At 47.2% G+C, this 17,190-nt stretch overlaps 1 protein-coding gene across 2 annotated transcripts in view; it reads right to left on the bottom strand.

The window, feature by feature from the left end:
* GNG3 (G protein subunit gamma 3) overlaps positions 1-17,190 on the bottom strand; it is a 110,239-nt gene that overhangs the window by 54,655 nt on the left and 38,394 nt on the right. Inside the window, exon 1 of one of the 2 annotated variants that reach the window (XM_063944982.1) lies at positions 3,148-3,291. The exons of the other annotated variant lie outside the window; for it this stretch is intronic. The gene's annotated coding sequence lies outside the window, so the exon portion shown is untranslated. Of the gene's footprint in view, positions 1-3,147; positions 3,292-17,190 lie in introns of those variants that run through there. 2 annotated transcript variants of the gene reach the window in all.

Raw genomic sequence — 17,190 nt, 5'->3', positions numbered from 1 at the left:
GGGAGGAGAGCGGGCCGCAAGGGGTGCGAGATGTGGTGCCGTTGCCGGCATTTAAATGCTGCAGCAACAGCGACTCGCCCTCTTCGCCTGCAATTGGATTCCCCTAATATATGGAAAACATAATAAGGCGCTCTGTAAATATACCAAAAACATTAAACAGTAACATACAAGTGAAAGGACCAAGGCTGTGAAATGCAATTAAAATATCAAACCTATAACATTAACGAACAATAGTAAATAGAATAAAATATATTAAAATACCAATCCTGCTATAATTCTTCAGAATGAGCCTTAAGATCTAGGATATTTAAAGCGAAGGTCTTAAGAAAGATCCATCTTGGCTTGAATCTTGTAGGCATGCAGGGCTAGAAGGTTTGAGCGCTTCAATTATCATGGTAAGCACCCAAATCGTCTCTCTTGCTGCTACTGTACAGCACAGTTGTACCATCAAAGGCACCATTGCAAAATGATACCATGATTGTGTGTAGTTGGCAGCAGTGGTTTAAATGCAAAATCCCTTTCCTGCGAGAATGCACAAAATGGCAAATGCCGTCTGAACATAACACCATCTTCAGATAGTGTAAGCTACTGTGAATCAATTCTAGAAGGAGACGGATCTTCCAGTCCCTCTCTTGCAGGCTGCGCTGTCTTTATTGGTGGCCATTTTCAAAAACATACAGTGTGCAGAGTCAGAAAAGGCAACTAATAACCTTTTCAGTCAGAAATGTCTGAACTACCCGGCTTTTCAGTGCTGGATAATTTTGCCGGTCCCTATCTGACCCCCCTTTCACACAGACAAGCAAACTACCCAGTAATTTGTGGATCAAAACAGGTATTTCGTCTAAATTCCCGGGTCTCCAACTCTGGTAAATTCCCGGGTTGACCCTTTCGCACAGAAAAAGGAGCCGTGTTTATCGTCAAATTACTGGGTAGAACTTCTTCACCCATCAATTTGCCTTTCTGTGTGAAAGGGGTATAAGGGATAGAGAGCTGTCACTTCACTACCAAGCTCTTCGCTATGCAGCCTCTTATCGGAGACGCAGTCCTAGCATCCATTCGGATCTTGGTAAATAGGTGCCAGACCGCAGTCCCCACTGAGAATAATGCAGTGCTAATTAGCCTTTTGCAGCAGATATGTCCTGCATTGCCTATTGTTAAAAAGCCCCAATACTGCAGGTTCTGTATTATTTAAGTAAAAAGAGACTTGATAAATAAGACCCATAATAACATACTGTAATGTAATAAATATGTTGTAAAACCATGCAGCAGGGGTAGTAATGCATGCTGTAGCTAAGGATATTAATCATTCCTATCGGCTTATGTCAAAATTCATTGGTTCCAAAGGTATTTTGGCAAAGGGCCTAATTCAGTATCCGTTGTTACACTGATAATATTGAAAATGGCTGTTTTTCAGACATTTGCGCACGTGCGGACTTTCACTTTGCAATTGCATCCTGGAAGGATGTTGTCGCAATGTGAGTGACAGGCGGCAGACATTTGGGGGCGGCGACGCGGCAAGTGGTCCAGTAAATGCAGGGTAGATGCTAGAATCAAGTGGGCTAAGGGACCTTTTCCGTAAGGGGGAGGAGTTACAACACAAGGGAGAGGAGCTAGGCCAGCGGGATAGTTCCTCTACTATCCACGCCACCAACTATTACCTTTAGTAATCAGGTGGCGAGCCACCGAGCCCGAAGCGCGGCGAGCAAACTTTTCGGGTACCCTGTTCGCCCGTAGCTCCTCCCCCTGGTGACGTGTCTCCTCCCCTAGATACGTCAGAAGGTCCCTTCTCCCACTCCGAAATAGAATCAACCGTAAATGCAGGTGTGTCATTGCCGTTTTCAGGCTAGTCTGATGACATCGCCTGTGTTTAATGGGACAGGAAACATGGCAGTAGTGTGCCTGCATACGGTGCCTAGCTGTGTATGCAGGGAGCTACCACTAATTGCCGATTTCGGCGATCGCAACTGGACGGCAATTAACATTATGGGCGACCCTGCCCTGTGCTGGGTGGCTCCCAGCATGCGATTGTAAGCAGAAGCAGTTTTGCTACTGAATCTGAATGAGGTCTTAAGTTGTCAGTTATCAGTTAGCAATTCTTCAGTGACAATGAAACAATGCTTTTTAATTATTAACTAATAAATGTATAGAGATCATTACCTCTAACATAAACCCTACATAAAGTTTTGATATTCTGTCATGTTGTGATTCCTTTTTGGGTTGTTATCATTCGGTGGCAATTGAAGACTGTTAGGAAGGTTTTGTAATCATATTGAGACAAAAGAAACCCACATATATATATATATTTATAGTCACATCAAAAACAGAGAATGCCATGAACACTTACGTTACACATATCCACAATGTCATATCAAAAGCAAATAATGTGTTTATAATACAACTGATTTCAGTGACAAATGTTAAAGTTGTAGTCCTCTATTTTTTTTTTTTATTGCCTAACAAAGATAGCCGGGAAGTCGAAGATATATCATGAGGTCACATATTGCCTTGGGTTTGGGTCTACCTTGTAACTGGAGCTGCTTTTGCCATATTCTGCCGTATTTGTAAAACAATACTTGGGTGATGCAATTATTATACTCTGTCCTCACTCTTGCCTTCTTATACTAGCCGCTGGGATTGCTTTCCTATGAATCCTAAACCTCTTTCCAACAGTGCATTCCATGTTGTGCCTTCAAATAGGGGGAGGCCGTATCATCAAAACCCATTGTATAAACAGAATAATATTTGCAATAAGATACATTCACGGTAAGTAAGCATTTATGGTAAATCGTAGCATCCTGATACGAAAACTGAATTATTAACAAAGAAATATACAGTGACATATCCTATACAACAAGGATTTTGATAGCTGTAAGTATGTTAGTATATCTGTAAAAAAATGAATGGAAAAAAATGTGAAGCATATTTTTTTGTGCCTCCTTTTCCATACATCAGACATTAGTATAGCAGATGTGTTGTCTAGAAAGATGGGTTATGGAAGCAGGGAGGGGCAGCCTCTATAAGACTCTCAGAGAAAAGGAAGACTCTCACTCAATGTGTATGATACAATAAAGGGGTCCTGATACACATACACTGTCTATGCCCCCTTTTCCCCACTGCAATGCAAAGGTTTATATGGCTGGTACCCACCTGTCTGTTTTGGTGATGGAGGGATACAGGATGCTGAGAGCAGCTCCTTCACTGCAGCTACACCAAACACTCACACCCTGCAACAAAGAGAAATGGGGGAGGAGAGACTGGGGGAAGGAGGAGGATGGCGAAAACTGAATGACTGTCTGAATATGCTCAAGCAGAGCAAGATGAGAGAGAAAGATGGAATAATATGGGAGGAGACTAAAAGAGTGAACTGTACGTAATGGTAGGACAAGGTCTGCAAATGTGTTACAGGCTGGACACAAATCATAAACAATATTGCTGTATTATTGTCTGCAATAAAAAATATGTAACTACAAATATTTACTGTACATTGATATTCTCTTGTTAATTGCATTATTAATGTCATTGCTCATTTGGGATTTTAGCAACAGTATTATAGGTAATATATTAAAACACAATAGTATCTTCAAGCTCTTAAATCTATACCTGTACTATGGATAGATGATCCAATAATTACAAATTGCAATTTACTTTACAAAGTAATTCCTCCTCTGTTTTTCTAGTATATTGGCCCTCCTTCCGAGTTGTTCGCTCGCAAGCTGCTTTTAGCAGCATTGCACATGCTAAGCCGCCGCCTACTGGGAGTGAATCTCACCTTATCAAAATTGCGAACGAAAGATTCTCAAAATTGCGAATAGAAATTTCTAAGCAGTTTCTGAGTAGCTCGGGACTTACTCTGCCACTGCGATCAGTTCAGTCAGTTTCGTTCCTGGTTTGACGTCACAAACACACCCAGCGTTCGGCCAGACACTCCCCCGTTTCTCCAGCCACTCCCGCGTTTTTCCCAGAAACGCCAGCGTTTTTTCACACACTCCCATAAAACGGCCTGTTTCCGCCCAGAAACACCCACTTCCTGTCAATCACACTCCGATCACCAGAACGAAGAAAAAAACCTCGTAATGCCGTGAGTAAAATACCAAACTTCTTAGCAAATTTACTTGGCGCAGTCGCAGTGCGAACATTGCGCATGCGCAATTAGCGGAAAATCGCTGCGATGCGAAGAAAAATAACGAGCGAACAACTCGGAATGAGGGCCATAGTACAGAATATTGGGCCCAGTTCAGACCTGATTGCTTTTGGGCGAATTCGCACAGCGTCGATTATCGAATGACTGTGCACGCACCGCAATGCGCTGGCACGTCGCCAAACAACGACAGTATGGTAAATTTAGATAGCAAGGCATTCGCAAAGGTGATTGACAGGAAGAGGACGTTTGTGGGTGGTAACTGGCAGTTTTCAGGGAGTGTTGGGGAAAAACGCAGGTGGTCCCAAGTGTCTTCAGGGCAGGTGTGTGACGTCAGCTCCGGCCCCGATCAGCCTGTTTCTTTTGCACTGTAGGAGTAAGTCTTGGGCTATGCACAGACTGGAAAAATAATTTGATGGTGAGTTGTGAACGGATTTGCAGCTGTCCGCTGTCTGGTGGAATTTTCGCACGGCATACACATACATTCGCACACTTGCACGGTGCAGGTTTTCACTCTCCCTGGGCGGTTATTATCTGATCGCAGACCTCTGCAAATTTGCAGCACAGCGATTGGGTCTGAATTAGGCCCATTATCCCGTCCAGTTACATTGATGTGGTGTAGGTGCTTATCGAACGTACATGCAATTTTAATATCAAGTTTTAGAAATTAATGCAGGTGTAGTGGTGCACTACTAGGCCACTTCACATTTATTGTATTTGATGTTTGTTCCTGTACTCGACTATGCGGTCTCCGCACTCTGGGTCTTATTCAGGTTTGTTAGCAAACCAAAAAAAGCACAATAATGGGCAAAAATAAGAATTTACTTACCGATAATTCTATTTCTCGTAGTCCGTAGTGGATGCTGGGGACTCCGTCAGGACCATGGGGAATAGCGGCTCTGCAGGAGACAGGGCACAAAAGTAAAAGCTTTAGGATCAGGTGGTGTGCACTGGCTCCTCCCCCTATGACCCTCCTCCAAGCCTCAGTTAGGATACTGTGCCCGGACGAGCGTACACAATAAGGAAGGATTTTGAATCCCGGGTAAGACTCATACCAGCCACACCAATCACACCGTACAACCTGTGATCTGAACCCAGTTAACAGCATGATAACAGCGGAGCCTCTGAAAAGATGGCTCACAACAATAATAACCCGATTTTTGTAACAATAACTATGTACAAGTATTGCAGACAATCCGCACTTGGGATGGGCGCCCAGCATCCACTACGGACTACGAGAAATAGAATTATCGGTAAGTAAATTCTTATTTTCTCTGACGTCCTAAGTGGATGCTGGGGACTCCGTCAGGACCATGGGGATTATACCAAAGCTCCCAAACGGGCGGGAGAGTGCGGATGACTCTGCAGCACCGAGTGAGAGAACTCCAGGTCCTCCTCAGCCAGGGTGTGCCCCTGACCAAGTAGCAGCTCGGCAAAGTTGTAAAGCCGAGACCCCTCGGGCAGCCGCCCAAGATGAGCCCACCTTCCTTGTGGAATGGGCATTTACATATTTTGGCTGTGGCAGGCCTGCCACAGAATGTGCAAGCTGAATTGTACTACACATCCAACTAGCAATCGTCTGCTTCGAAGCAAGAGCACCCAGTTTGTTGGGTGCATACAGGATAACAGCAAGTCAGTTTTCCTGACTCCAGCCGTCCTGGAAACCTATATTTTCAGGGCCCTGACAACATCTAGCAACTTGGAGTCCTCCAAGTCCCTAGTAGCCGCAGGTACCACAATAAGCTGGTTCAGGTGAAACGCTGACACCACCTTAGGGAGAAAACTGGGGACGAGTCCGCAGCTCTGCCCTGTCCGAATGGACAATCAGATATGGGCTTTTGTGAGACAAAGCCGCCAATTCTGACACTCGCCTGGCCGAGGCCAGGGCCAACATCATGGACACTTTCCATGTGAGATATTTCAAATCCACAGATTTGAGCGGTTTACACCAATGTGATTTGAGGAATCCCAGAACTACGTTGAGATCCCACAGTGCCACTGGAGGCACAAAAGGGGGTTGTATATGCAGTACTCCCTTGACAAACTTCTGGACTTCAGGAACTGAAGCCAATTCTTTCTGGAAGAAAATCGACAGGGCCGAAATTTGAACCTTAATGGACCCCAATTTGAGGCCCATAGACACTCCTGTTTGCAGGAAATGCAGGAATCGACCGAGTTGAAATTTCTTCGTGGGGCCTTCCTGGCCTCACACCACGCAACATATTTTCGCCACATGTGGTGATAATGTTGTGCGGTCACCTCCTTCCTGGCTTTGACCAGGCTAGGAATGACCTCTTCCGGAATGCCTTTTTCCCTTAGGATCCGGCGTTCAACCGCCATGCCGTCAAACGCAGCCGCGGTAAGTCTTGGAACAGACATGGTACTTGCTGAAGCAAGTCCCTTCTTAGCGGCAGAGGCCATGAGTCCTCTGTGAGCATCTCTTGAACTTCCGGGTACCAAGTCCTTCTTGGCCAATCCGGAGCCACGAGTATAGTTCTTACTCCTCTACGTCTTATAATTCTCAGTACCTTAGGTATGAGAAGCAGAGGAGGGAACACATACACCGACTGGTACACCCACGGTGTTACCAGAACGTCCACAGCTATTGCCTGAGGGTCTCTTGACCTGGCGCAATACCTGTCCAGTTTTTTGTTCAGGCGGGACGCCATCATGTCCACCTTTGGTTTTTCCCAATGGTTCACAATCATGTGGAAGACTTCCGTGTGAAGTCCCCACTCTCCCGGGTGGAGGTCGTGCCTGCTGAGGAAGTCTGCTTCCCAGTTGTCCACTCCCGGAATGAACACTGCTGACAGTGCTATCACATGATTTTCCGCCCAGCGAAGAATCCTTGCAGCTTCTGCCATTGCCCTCCTGCTTCTTGTGCCGCCCTGTCTGTTTACGTGGGCGACTGCCGTGATGTTGTCCGACTGGATCAGCACCGGTTGACTTTGAAGCAGAGGTCTTCCTAGGCTCAGAGCATTGTAAATTGCCCTTAGCTCCAGTATATTTATGTGGAGAGAAGTCTCCAGACTTGACCACACTCCTTGGAAATTTCTTCCCTGTGTGACTGCTCCCCAGCCTCTCAGGCTGGCATCCGTGGTCACCAGGACCCAGTCCTGAATGCCGAATCTGCTGCCCTCTAGTAGATGAGCACTCTGCAGCCACCACAGAAGAGACACCCTTGTCCTTGGAGACAGGATTATCCGCTGATGCATCTGAAGATGCGATCCGGACCATTCGTCCAGCAGATCCCACTGAAAAATTCTTTCGTGAAATCTGCCGAATGGAATCGCTTCGTAAGAAGCCACCATTTTTCCCAGGACTCTTGTGCATTGATGCACTGACACTTGGCCTGGTTCTAGGAGGTTCCTAACTAGCTCGGATAACTCCCAGGCTTTCTCCTCCGGGAGAAACACCTTTTTCTGGACTGTGTCCAGAATCATCCCTAGTAACAGCAGACGTGTCGTCGGAATCAGTAGCGATTTTTGAATATTTAGAATCCACCCGTGCTGTCGTAGAACTACTTGAGATAGTGCTACTCCGACCTCCAACTGTTCTCTGGACCTTGCCCTTATCAGGAGATCGTCCAAGTAAGGGATAATTAAGACGCCTTTTCTTTGAAGAAGAATCATCATTTCGGCCATTACCTTGGTAAAGACCCGGGGTGCCGTGGACAATCCAAACGGCAGCGTCTGAAACTGATAGTGACAGTTCTGTACCACGAACCTGAGGTACCCTTGGTGAGAAGGGCAATTTGGGACATGGAGGTAAGCATCCTTGATGTCCAGGGACACCATATAGTCCCCTTCTTCCTGGTTCGCTATCACTGCTCTGAGTGACTCCATCTTGATTTGAACCTTTGTATGTAAGTGTTCAAAGATTTCAGATTTAGAATAAATCTCACCGAGCCGTCTGGCTTCAGTACCACAAATAGTGTGGAATAATACCCCTTTCCTTGTTGTAGGAGGGGTACTTTGATTATCACCTGCTGGGAATACAGCTTGTGAATTGTTTCCAATACTGCCTCCCTGTCGGAGGGAGACGTTGGTAAAGCAGATTTCAGGAACCTGCGAGGGGGAGACGTCTCGAATTTCCAATCTGTACCCCTGGGATACTACTTGTAGGATCCAGGGGTCCACTTGCGAGTGAGCCCACTGCGCGCTGAAACTCTTGAGACGACCCCCCCCACCGCACCTGAGTCCGCTTGTACGGCCCCAGCGTCATGCTGAGGACTTGGCAGAAGCGGTGGAGGGCTTCTGTTCCTGGGAAGGGGCTGCCTGCTGCAGTCTTCTTCCGTTCCTCTACCCCTGGGCAGATATGACTGGCCTTTTGCCCGCTTGCCCTTATGGGGACGAAAGGACTGAGGCTGAAAAGACGGTGTCTTTTTCTGCTGAGATGTGACTTGGGGTAAAAAGGTGGATTTTCCAGCTGTTGCCGTGGCCACCAGGTCCGATGGACCGACCCCAAATAACTCCTCCCCTTTATACGGCAATACTGCCGTTTGGAATCTGCATCACCTGACCACTGTCGTGTCCATAAACATCTCCTGGCAGACATGGACATCGCACTTACTCTTGATGCCAGAGTGCAAATATCCCTCTGTGCATCTCGCATATATAGAAATGCATCCTTTAAATGCTCTATAGTCAATAAAATACTGTCCCTGTCAAGGGTATCAATATTTTCAGTCAGGGAATCCGACCAAGCCACCCCAGCGCTGCACATCCAGGCTGAGGCGATCGCTGGTCGCAGTATAACACCAGTATGTGTGTATATACTTTTTAGGATATTTTCCAGCCTCCTATTAGCTGGCTCCTTGAGGGCGGCCGTATCTGGAGACGGTAACGCCACTTGTTTTGATAAGCGTGTGAGCGCCTTTAATTTTCTATCGGGGGAGACCCACGCATCATCACACACTTCATTTAATTTATCTGATTCAGGAAAAACTACAGGTAGTTTTTTCACACCCCACATAATACCCTTTTTTGTGGTACTTGTAGTATCAGAAATATGTAACACCTCCTTCATTGCCCTTAACATGTAACGTGTGGCCCTAATGGAAAATACGTTTGTTTCTTCACCGTCGACACTGGAGTCAGTGTCCGTGTCTGTGTCTGTGTCGACCGACTGAGGTAATGGGCGTTTTAAAGCCCCTGACGGTGTTTGAGACGCCTGGACAGGTACTAATTGGTTTGCCGGCCGTCTCATGTCGTCAACCGACCTTGCAGCTTGTTGACATTATCACGTAATTCCCTAAATAAGCCATCCATTCCGGTGTCGACTCCCTAGAGAGTGACATCACCATTACAGGCAATTGCTCCGCCTCCTCACCAACATCGTCCTCATACATGTCGACACACACGTACCGACACACAGCACACACACAGGGAATGCTCTGATAGAGGACAGGACCCCACTAGCCCTTTGGGGAGACAGAGGGAGAGTTTGCCAGCACACACCAAGACGCTATAATTTTACAGGGACAACCTTATATAAGTGTTTTCCCTTATAGCATCTTAATATGTAATAATATCGCCACAAAAATGCCCCCCCTCTCTGTTTTAACCCTGTTTCTATAGTGCAGTGCAGGGGAGAGCCTGGGAGCCTTCCCACCAGCAGTTCTGTGAGGGAAAATGGCGCTGTGTGCTGAGGAGAATAGGCCCCGCCCCCTTTTCGGCGGGCTTCTTCTCCCGTTTTTCTGACAACCTGGCAGGGGTTAAATACATCCATATAGCCCCAGGGGCTATATGTGATGTATTTTTAGCCAGCATAGGTACTTTCATTGCTGCCCAGGGCGCCCCCCCCAGCGTCCTGCACCCTCAGTGACCGTTGGTGTGAAGTGTGCTGAGAGCAATGGCGCACAGCTGCAGTGCTGTGCGCTACCTTAAGAAGACTGGGAAGTCTTCAGCCGCCGATTTCTGGACCTCTTCTCTCTTCAGCATCTGCAAGGGGGTCGGCGGCGCGGCTCCGGTGACCCATCCAGGCTGTACCTGTGATCGTCCCTCTGGAGCTAGTGTCCAGTAGCCTAAGAAGCCAATCCATCCTGCACGCAGGTGAGTTCACTTCTTCTCCCCTAAGTCCCTCGATGCAGTGAGCCTGTTGCCAGCAGGACTCACTGAAAATAAAAAACCTAACAAAACTTTTACTCTAAGCAGCTCTTTAGGAGAGCCACCTAGATTGCACCCTTCTCGGCCGGGCACAAAGATCTAACTGGGGCTTGGAGGAGGGTCATAGGGGGAGGAGCCAGTGCACACCACCTGATCCTAAAGCTTTTACTTTTGTGCCCTGTCTCCTGCGGAGCCGCTATTCCCCATGGTCCTGACGGAGTCCCCAGCATCCACTTAGGACGTCAGAGAAACCATGTGCAGTGCAGGTGGGCAGATGTAACGAGGGTTGGGAGGGTTATATTGTTTCTGTGCAGGGTACATACTGCCTGCTTTATTTTTACACTTAGATTTCAGTTTGAACACACCCCACCCGAATCTAAAAATCTCTGCACATGTTACATCTGCCCCACCTGCCATGCAGCATGGTTTTGCCCATTAGTGTGCTTTTTTGGTTTGCTAACAAACCTGAATAACCCCTCTTTTTGTAGGTAAACCAGGAGTGCTGGACGGGTGGCCTTCAGTTTGCTGGCGCCCGGGCTCCCGACGACCAGCATACCGGCTTCGGAATCCACGACCCCCCTGGAGGGAGAATAGATAGCGTGCCCACAGCGTGGCGAGCGCAGTGAGCCCGCAAGGGGCTCATTTGGCTTGCCCAGCTGTTGGTATGCCGGCAGTCGGGATTCTGCCAGGAGCCCGAACGCCGGCATAACATACTACACCCGTGCTGGACTTGGCATACATCAGCTCCCATATAAGCAGAATGTCCCGTAAGTCTAGAGCAACAGATCCTCAAATTAACATAGAAAGTAGATATGCCAGCTTATGTTGATTTGGATAGGATCAGATATTTTGGATGCAGCTTGCACTTTTTTTTGTACTACACACATAGCACACAATATTCTGTATCCATCCAGATGTAGACTTGGTTGCATTTTCTACTTGTGACTTCTTGAGCTTAAAGAGGCAGACTGGAGTAAGGGCGGAGAGAAGGGGCATGCAAGCATTGGCCAAGTACAGAAACAGTCTGCTCACCAAATGCGTCACATGCAGAAAGGTCAGGAGGTGTATAAGATGCAGCTGGTGATAATGATGATTATTGCCAGCAGTTCTGACTGGCTGAGGGAATATTGGTCTCTACCACTGCTACAATCTATTTGTATCATATCTTTACTATTTGTAATCAGTCAGTAGACTATGGGGGCAGATGTATTAAGCCTGGAGAAGTGATAAAGCAGTGATAAGAGGAAGGTGATAACGCACCAGCCAGTCATTACGTGTTTGAAAAATGACAGTTAGGAGCTGATTGGCTGGTGCGTTATCACCGCTTTATCACTTCTCCGGGCTTAATACATCTGCCCCTATATGTTTGTAATCAATCGGATTGAATTATCACTTTTATTTATGTGTTTGCACCTGGATTTATCTGTTATTAATGGCACGTGCATCTTTATTAATTTGTCTTACACAACTCCCGCTAACTTGCTCCAGTCCGTCCAGGACTCTTTTTCAAGGTGATATTGCCTTGAAAAAGATCCCTGGATGGAACAATATATTAGTGGGGGTAGTGTAAGAGACAATAGAACCTGCAGGCTACATCCACCAACTTCTGGAAGCCAAGAAGCTTGTGTTGTCAACCTGGGTATTTTCCATCATCACCACCTTCTCAATGCTTACTTTCCATCTGATTTTAGTAGACATTGCAATTAGCTATTCTCATTATAGTCTATGTAGAGACAGGGAGCTGTAACACTCCAGCAGTCAAGGAGATCCTATTGCCTTAAGGGGAGTTCCACTTCATAGCTAGTGTGGAGATCCAACTAAAACTAGGGAGATATTATTATTATTATTATGTGGGAAATTATTTTCTTGGATTCAATGGGGGTAATTCTGAGTTGATTGCAGCAGCAAGTTTGTTAGCAGTTGGGCAAAACCATGTGCACTGCAGGTGGGGCAGCTATAACGTGCAGAGAGAGTTAGATTTGGGTGGGTTATATTGTTTCTGTGCAGGGTAAATACATTTACATTAGCTAAAATAATTTCTGCAGTAGGTTACATTGGTTTCCACAGGGAAACATCGGGGAGGTAGAGTGGAGCTTGATCCAGAGGCACAACAGGCTAAAGCTTTAGGCTGTCCCAGGATGCATTGGGGCCTCCTCTTTAACCCCATCTCCAGGCACTGTGAGCTCAGTTTCAGTTGGTGTCTGCAGATAGCAGGTCACTTAACAGGTGGGCTGCACTGGGCAGCCCTGAAAAAGCTTTTTCTGACAGAAAATTTCTTCAAAACTGGGCTGTCAGCGCTGTATGTCATGGGGACACTTCAGCGCTGCAGCTCCATCACCTCCCAAGCGGCGTCGCATACTCCCACAGCCTGTTCCTGGGTACTTGCGGTAGAGACACTCCAGCTTAAGGCACATGGTCACAGTCACTCTCCTGGTTTGCATGGCTGCTACGGGGAGTAGGTGAGAGGGTCTCCCAGGCAGGACCTGCCATTAAATCACGTTCTGTCCGTGACCTAGGGAGATGGGTCGTGGCACTGCCATGGACATTGTCACCAAGCAGGGACCCCACTAGACCACCAGGGCAATAGAGCACAGGTCAGGTGTACTAACGCCCCATTTAATAAGGCTTACTAGTACCTGGGGTGGAAGTCCAGCATAGGGGAGCTGGCGCTTGACTTGTAGCTTCTCCCCGGCCCAGGGCAACATCTACTGCAGATTTCCCGCCCTGGAGCTGCCTCACACTCTCCCTCACTCCCTGACTGAGACGCTGGGTGCCATCTTATAAGCACAGTTGCGGCTAGTCTCTGGGACTGCAGGGCAAGGTCTCCCTTGTAAAGCCGCTTGTATACAGCGCTGTGACTTTACAAACACTTGAGTGTTCTACATGTCTTTATACAGACAGCGTTCGTTAAGAAAAAGTGTACCTATTACAGGATATATTGTACGAGTATTCTGATATATACCTCTGGTCTAGGACCTTGCTGTGTTTTATATATATATATATATATCTCTGTACATATACTAGTCCAGTGCAGTTTTATTGTCATAATCTGCATTGCCTGTGACTGTGCTTGTATCTGCTGTGTGGTTTCACTTTCAGTGTACCCAGATATATCTATCACTATATTCTGTACCCTAAGGGACTAGGGGGGTCATTCTGACCCGTTTGCACGCAGCGGTTCTTCGCTGCGGTGTGAACGGGTCGGGACTGCGGCTATGCGGCACCTGCAATGCGCACATGCGATTTTGCCTGGCGACAGTCGTCACCGGGCAGCGATGCCGCCAGCGCTGAAAGTGATCGCAGCGACGATCGCAAGAAGAGTGATGGCAGGGAGGCGTTCTGGGGCGTCTACTCACCGTTTTCCGGGCGTGGAGATCCAAACGCAGGCGTGTCCAGACATTTGGGGGGTGAATGTCTGACGTCAATCCCGGGACCTTCGTCGCTGGATCCGTCTCACAGGGTAAGTCTGACCCTGGTCTTGTTTTGCAGGAAACTTTCTTAGCATAGCAAGGCTGCACAAGCGATCGCAGCCCTGCTATGCTAAAATACACTCCCCTATAGGCGGCATCTAGTTGCTACGTGCGATCAACCTGGAATGACCAAATAGGTGCGTCATATATATATATATATATATATATATATTCTGAAACTCCTACACACATGGTTGCAGTTTGAGAAATCCTCTGGATACAACTGTGGGAGTTCCAGTGCTTATAGCAATTATTGACTCTGTTTCTGGATATACCAGTTGATACACTATTGTACTTTTAAAATAGGCATTTTAACCGAGTGTACCGAACTAATCCATATGTTCAGGCGGACTTAGTAAAGTCTGACCATGAAGTCAATTTTTAAAGGAACATTACCCCTTTTTTATACAATGAGTTTAATTATATAAAGGTTGATCATAATACTCTTTATGCAGAATTACAGAGTTTATAGGTGTTTCAACACAAAAACATTTTTTTTTTGTTTTGTTACCCCTGATGAAGTCAAACTGACGAAACGCGTTGGATTTATCAGTCATTAGTCAGTATTCCAGATAGGAAAATTACTCCCTTTGCCAAGCGCACACCTTGCTAAGGTGAGGGAGTTTATACACCTACCTAATGGATGTCTCTGTTGTCAGAGTTACTAAAATCTATGTACAACCTGTTGTAAAATTCTCATGCTAAAGACTTTTATGAATTTCTTTGCATTAAATATTTTTATTCTAATTGGCCTTGGGCCATTTGTTTGGGTGACTTTCTGGTGAGGGGTTATCCACTGCAGGAACCCAAGAAATTCAATTATCCATAGTATAAGATATACCTACTTGGAAGGACTTCCGCTTTATCTATACATCTAACAGAGCGCGCTCAGGATCTGTTTTTTCTATTCTATGTATGTTTGAGATCTGGCAACGGAGGTCTCGCCTGTAGTGCTGCTGGTTCTACGAGCGCAAGATAAGGATATTTTTGTGTTGTGTATATATATATATATATATATATATATATATATATATATATATATATATATTCTCTGACGTCCTAGTGGATGCTGGGAACTCCAAAAGGACCATGGGGAATAGCGGCTCCGCAGGAGACTGGGCACAAAAGTAAAAGCTTTAGGACTACCTGGTGTGCACTGGCTCCTCCCCCTATGACCCTCCTCCAAGCCTCAGTTAGATTTTTGTGCCCGAACGAGAAGGGTGCACACTAGGTGGCTCTCCTGAGCTGCTTAGTGAAAAAGTTTAAGTATAGGTTTTTTATTTTCAGTGAATCCTGCTGGCAACAGGTTCACTGCACCGAGGGACTAAGGGGAGAAGAAGCGAACTCACCTGCGTGCAGAGTGGATTGGGCTTCTTAGGCTACTGGACATTAGCTCCAGAGGGACGATCACAGGCCCAGCCATGGATGGGTCCCAGAGCCGCGCCGCCGGCCCCCTTACAGAGCCAGAAGACAGAAGAGGTCCGGGAAATCGGCGGCAGAAGACGTCCTGTCTTCAATAAGGTAGCGCACAGCACCGCAGCTGTGCGCCATTGCTCTCAGCACACTTCACACTCCGGTCACTGAGGGTGCAGGGCGCTGGGGGGGGGGGCGCCCTGAGACGCAATAAAAATACCTTAGATGGCAAAAAATACATCACATATAGCTCCTGGGCTATATGGATGCATTTAACCCCTGCCAGTTTTTCCTTAAAAAAGCGGAGAAAGGCCGCCGAGAAGGGGGCGGAGCCTATCTCCTCAGCACACTGGCGCCATTTTCCCTCACAGCTCCGTTGGAGGGAAGCTCCCTGACTCTCCCCTGCAGTCCTGCACTACAGAAACAGGGTAAAACAAGAGAGGGGGGGGCACTAATTTGGCAGATAAATCAATACAGCAGCTATATAAGGGAAAAACACTTATATACGGTTATCCCTGTATATATATAGCGCTCTGGTGTGTGCTGGCAAACTCTCCCTCTGTCTCCCCAAAGGGCTAGTGGGGTCCTGTCCTCTATCAGAGCATTCCCTGTGTGTGTGCTGTGTGTCGGTACGTTGTGTCGACATGTATGAGGAGGAAAATGGTATGGAGGCGGAGCAATTGCCTGTAATAGTGATGTCACCCCCTAGGGAGTCGACACCTGACTGGATGGTCTTATGGAAGGAATTACGTGATAGCGTCAGCACTTTACAAAAGACTGTTGATGACATGAGACAGCCGGCAAATCAGTTATTACCTGTACAGGCGTCTCAAGCACCGTCGGGGGCTCTAAAGCGCCCGTTACCTCAGATGGTCGACACAGACCCAGACACGGACACTGACTCCAGTGTCGACGGTGAGGAAACAAACGTATTTTCCAGTAGGGCCACACGTTACATGATCACGGCAATGAAGGAGGTTTTGAACATTTCTGATACTACAAGTACCACAAAAAAGGGTATTATGTGGGGTGTGAAAAAACTACCTGTAGTTTTTCCTGAATCAGATGAATTAAATGAGGTGTGTGATGAAACGTTGGTTTCCCCCGATAAAAAACTGCTAATTTCTAAAAAATTATTGGCATTATACCCTTTCCCGCCAGAGGTTAGGGCGCGTTGGGAAACACCCCCTAGGGTAGATAAGGCGCTCACACGCTTATCAAAACAAGTGGCGTTACCGTCTCCTGATACGGCCGCCCTCAAGGAACCAGTTGATAGGAAGCTGGAAAATATCCTTAAAAGTATATACACACATACTGGTATTATACTGCGACCAGCAATCGCCTCAGCCTGGATGTGCAGTGCTGGGGTGGCTTGGTCGGATTCCCTGACTGAAAATATTGATACCCTGGACAGGGACAGTATATTATTGATTATAGAGCATTTAAAGGATGCATTTCTATATATGCGAGATGCACAGAGGGATATTTGCACTCTGGCATCAAGAGTAAGTGCGCTGTCCATTTCTGCCAGAAGAGGGTTATGGACGCGACAGTGGTCAGGTGATGCGGATTCCAAACGGCATATGGAAGTATTGCCGTATAAAGGGGAGGAGTTATTTGGGGTCGGTCTATCGAACCTGGTGGCCACGGCAACGGCTGGGAAATCCACCTTTTTACCCCAGGTCACCTCTCAGCAGAAAAAGACACCGTCTTTTCAGGCTCAGTCCTTTCGTCCCCATAAGGGCAAGCGGGCAAAAGGCCACTCATATCTGCCCCGGGGCAGAGGAAGGGGAAAAAGACTGCAGCAGGCAGCCTCTTCCCAGGAACAGAAGCCCTCCCCCGCTTCTGCCAAGTCCTCAGCATGACGCTGGGGCCTTACAAGCGGACTCAGGCACGGTGGGGGCCCGTCTCAAGAATTTCAGCGCGCAGTGGGCTCACTCGCAAGTGGACCCCTGGATCCTGCAGGTAGTATCTCAGGGGTACAAATTGGAATTCGAGACGTCTCCCCCTCGCCGGTTCCTGAAGTCTGCTTTACCAACGTCTCCCTCCGACAGGGAGGCGG

This window comes from Pseudophryne corroboree, chromosome 11 (genome assembly GCF_028390025.1).
Source record: "Pseudophryne corroboree isolate aPseCor3 chromosome 11, aPseCor3.hap2, whole genome shotgun sequence".
Lineage (NCBI taxonomy): Eukaryota > Metazoa > Chordata > Amphibia > Anura > Myobatrachidae > Pseudophryne > Pseudophryne corroboree.
This window is presented reverse-complemented; position numbering and strand designations above follow the sequence as displayed.